The following is a 4,807-nucleotide window of genomic DNA, read 5'->3' as shown; positions in this document are numbered from 1 at the left end:
AAAAAACAAAAAAACAACAAAAAAGGAAAATTGAAATGAATATATATATTGCAAATACTCTTCTCCCTCAGAAGCTGTTACCAATTTGAATATACCTCTTAGAATTGAATTAGGAAGCCATACCATAAAAAAACTGCCACGATCTTTTAAGAGCAGGAATTTGAAGAACATCCAAATTAGCTAACAAATCTTAAATGTTACTGCAGCGATCCTTTCGACGTAAACATTTCAATCTAACAGGTTAAAAAAGAAAAGACAGCTGTGCTCGCTTCCGCAGAACATATGCTAAAATTGGAAGGGTACGGAGAAGATTAGCGTGGCCCCTGCGCAAAGATGACACGCAAATTCGTGAAGCGTTCCATATTTTTAAAAGAAATTTTAAAAATGATAGAGTCCATACCTTTACTTTCTCTGCCTCCTTGATTTCCATTAAATATCACAGCAAAGCTGGCTCCCTGCCGCCCACCCCACCCCGACCCCGAGGGGCTGGTGGGCTTCCCTGGGGAGGGCTGGGGCGTGGGGGAGGGGGCACGGCCCGATGCCTAACCTCTGCGCGGCCCCCACCTGCGCAGGGAAGAGCCCGCGGTCCGCCCCTGCCTTCTTCAGGTTCCCGCGGGACCCGCCGTGTGCCAGAAGTGAGTGGTGGAGAACTGTAGGAGAGCAGATTTGGAAAATAAAACACCTGATCGGCCAAATAAACATTAGGGGCTATGTGTCAAACACTTTGGTACCTCTGTGATCCGTCGAACTTTTATGAAGCTTCTGAACAGAAACGAAAACACAAACAGCAATGCTCAGAACCCAAAGGCAGAAGGGAATGGAGAGCAGGATGAAGATATTTTGCCTTTAACCCTCGAAGAGAAGGAAGAAAGCGATACCCGAAAGCTTTAGTTGAAATTTTTATTCTTCTGGATGGACACGAGGTTGATGAACTGCGGCAAGGTCTCCTTGCTCCTGATCCATTTGGTGCTTTAATGGAGCGTGAAATACATTCCAGTGAAGAGCTTCTGAGAAAACCCTTTGAGCCCATGTTGGGCTGTTCCAAACCCAGCAGGAAGAGATGTGCCAGAGCTGCATTCGGGAAGAAACTCTCAGGGAAGTGGAAGACTCAGCTTCTTTTCCCTTATCCTTGATGATGTGGTGGAGGTAGCAGGGGAAAAGAACCTGCCATGTCGATGAGGTTTGTGGATGAATCTCATAACCTGATAGGAACATGTGGGGTTCCTGCCTTATGAAGCTGATGGAGAAATTTTGTCTGTGAAATTTTACACAGAGATAACTGTCAAGTGGGAACTAAAGGTGGAGTACTGTCATGGACAGGCTTACATTGTGTCCATTGGATTTTCTTCCAAAATAAAAATTATGGCTTCTAGACTTATAGAGAAATATCCCGAGCTCTCTATGACAATCTGTTCTTCCTGTGCCTTAAATATGTGGTTAGCAAAATCAGTGCCTATTATGAGAGTATCTTGCATTGGGAACAATTGAGGAAGTTCCTTCTTTATGTGATCACTGCAACGACTTTTAGAACTCAACAATGTAATTTCAATCCCTCTTTAGAACAAGGAAGAAAGAGGTAATGAACTAAAGGAAATTTGCCATTCTCAATAAACAAGCAGGTGTGATGCTTTTGAAATTTTAGTGGAACTCCTGCAAGCACTTATTTTATGTTTAGATGGTATAAATAGTGACACAAATATTAGATGGAATAATTGAGCATTTGTATTCTGCAGTGCTGTAACAGGTTTCGATTTCATTGCTACCATTGTTGTTAAGAGTGTCCTATCTTTTCCAAGAACCTTTGGGGAAGAGCTCCAGGGGCAAACCTCGGAGGTCTTCTTTGCAGCTAATACTTTGACTGCAGTGCTGCATTCACTAAATGAAGTGATGGAAAATATTGACATTTATCATGAATTTTGGTTTGAGGAAGCCACAAGTTTGGCGACCAAACTTGATTTTATGTGAAACTCCCTGGCAAATTCCACAGAGCTCAGCAAGGTAGCCTGCAATCTTAAATTACAAGACTAGAAGCTGGAAGACAATAGAATGATTCCATCAAAATACTAAGGAAATGAAATAAATTTCAACCTAGAGTTCTATGTGTAAGCAATCAATAATATCCAGATGGAGTGATGATGTTTTCAGGCATATAGAATCTCAAGGATGTGAGGTCTCCTATGCACTCTTTAACAAAAAAATTAGTGAAGGATGAACACCAAAATGAAGTGCTCAACAAAGAAAGAGGTTGATCAGGGCTCTAAAGATTAAAGGACCTCACAAAGTGGAGAGGGAAAGGACATCCCCAGGAGGACAGTAAAATGAGAGCCCAGGACATCTATGCTCCAGGTATAGTAAGCTTTCAGCCCCTGGTGTGGATGAGATGGATTGAATACACGATACCTGTGCTGAGAGGAGATCTAGACAATTGGCAAAAAAAAATGCTTTAATTGAAATAGCAACATGTATATGGAAAAACTAAGGAATGGGAGAAAGACAAGCTAATTAGTGACTTGAGGAAGAACAGTAAAATGGGCAGGAACATAATTACCAGAGAGAATGTCACTCAGCTGTGAATAGCATTTGCATATTAATGAACAAAGTGATTTTAACAAAAATAATCATCTAACAGAATGATTATTGTTCTAACCAATAATACTAAATTTAAAAGGTTGGGGTGAAGGATCGGAAGCTTGCATGTATGTGGTAGAGGTAACGGTGTGAATGAGAAACTAAATCCCCATTAATAGAAAAATGCCTAAAACTGAAAAATCACAAAGAAGCAGGGCAAAGGTATTATGTAGAAATCTGGAAAAAAAGCTCCAGAAGAATCAGCCAAAATTTTCTTAAGTGGTTGTTCTTGTGTAGAATGAGGAAGAGGGTCCCAGGGGATTTCTGTTTTTATAAGGCTTGTAAAAAACTTGGCAGTTAATGTGTGCATATCATATTGCTAAAAATAAGAATAAAATAAACAGAAAAGAGTGGGCATAGAACTATGTAATATTAAACTGGCTTTTGGAAAACTTATCACATGTCAAAATATGTCTGAAGCCTCCAGTCTTTTGTGGTGGTGGTTAACTTTGGGTTTTTGATGACGCTGTTTTTTGGTCAAGACTTTTCATACTAGCCTGACTGCGCTTTAGAATCACCTCATTACTGGGCCTCACCCCTAGAGATTTTTACTTAGTGGTCCAGAGTTGGACCTGGACACAGGCATGATTTTAAAGTTCCTAGGGTGAGAACCACTGCACAAGAGCAGAGGCCAGCAAGCTTTTTCCATAAAGAACCTGATAGTATATATTTTAGGTTTGCTAGCCACATATAGTCTGTGTCACATATTCTTCTTGTTTTGTTTCTTTTTTTAAACTTTTTTTATCGCATAATATACCATCTACACAAAGCAAAGAAAGGAAAAAGCAATACTTCTCAAAGAATTCTTCAACAAATAATTACAGAACAGATCCCAGAGTTTGTCATGGGTTACCATTGCATCCTCTCAAATTTTTCCTTCTAGTTTCTCCAGAACACTGGAACCTAAAAGGAATATATATATTTATTTATTTATATTTTTATATTTATATATTTTTATATTTATATATATAAATATATATATTTATCATCACAACCGACTTTTTGTGCAAAATAACATATATACAAAAAAAGCAATAAATTTCAAAGCACATCGCAACAATTAGTTGTAGAACAGATTTTAGAGTTTGGTATGCGTGGCAGTCCACATTTTAGGCTTTTACTTTTACCTGCTCTAAGATACTGGAAACTAAAAAAATTATCAATATAATTTTCATACTCAATTTTTAAACCCTACCTTCTTTGCATAACTTCACCATCACCTTTGATCTTTCTCCCACTCTTTAGGGGGATTTGGACTATGCCCATTCTAACTTTTTCATGTTGCAAAGGATTGTCAATAATATAGCTAGGGGGATGGAACTAGTTGATGTTCTGGAAAGCCTGGCCCCTGTGCATTTCAGGAATTATCTGGCTTAGGAACCCATCTGGAGGTTATAGGTTTCTAGCGCATGGAACCTTTGTAGAATCTTATACAATGTCCTAGGTGTTCTTTAGGATTGGTTAGAATGGTTTTGGCTGCATGTATGAAATGATACCTTTAAAAGTCTCAATGAAAATGATCTTCAACTTAGAACTTTTTACCCAACAAATTGTCATTCCAATGAGGGAGTTGAAAAACTATTTTTGAACACTCAAAATATTTGCTTACCATGGAGTCTTTCTTTTTGAGGCTCCTATACCAAAAATAAGGAAGCGGTGGGATACAGAAAGCAGAAAATCCTCTTGTCTGAGTTTGCCAGACCTGCTGTAACGAAGTACTAGAGATGAGCTCATTTAAACAACAGAAATATATTGTCTCACAGAGCTGGAGGCTAGAAAATCACTGCTCATGGTCCTGCTTTCTCCAGACTCCATAGTGTTCTGGCAGTGGCCAGCAATCCATGAAGTTCCTTCCATGTGGCATAGCATCATTTCCACCTGTCACGTGGCTGACTCTCCCTCCCTCTGTCCCTCCCTCTTTCTCTCCCTTTCTCCCTTTCTCCCTTTCTCCATCTCTTCCTCTCTCCCTCTCACTTGTTCTCTCTTGATAGATAGATAGATAGATAGATAGATAGATAGATAGATAGATAGATAGATGGATGGATGGATGGATGGATGGATGGATGGATGGATGGATGGATGGATGGATGGATGGATGGATGTAGATAGAGATATAGATCTGTCTGTCTGCTGTCTATTTCTGTAACAGCCCCAATTTCCTCCCCTTATGAGGACACTA

The 4,807-nt window shown here is 39.5% G+C and overlaps 1 non-coding gene across 1 annotated transcript; it reads left to right on the top strand.

Annotated features, from left to right (window-relative positions):
- Positions 1–261: 261 nt before the first annotated feature.
- LOC143685327 (U6 spliceosomal RNA) lies at positions 262–368 on the top strand. The gene has a single exon (XR_013176573.1). It is a non-coding gene; the product is annotated as a U6 spliceosomal RNA (small nuclear RNA).
- The last annotated feature ends 4,439 nt before the right edge of the window (positions 369–4,807 follow it).

This window comes from Tamandua tetradactyla, chromosome 5 (assembly GCF_023851605.1).
Source record: "Tamandua tetradactyla isolate mTamTet1 chromosome 5, mTamTet1.pri, whole genome shotgun sequence".
Lineage (NCBI taxonomy): Eukaryota > Metazoa > Chordata > Mammalia > Pilosa > Myrmecophagidae > Tamandua > Tamandua tetradactyla.
This window is presented reverse-complemented; position numbering and strand designations above follow the sequence as displayed.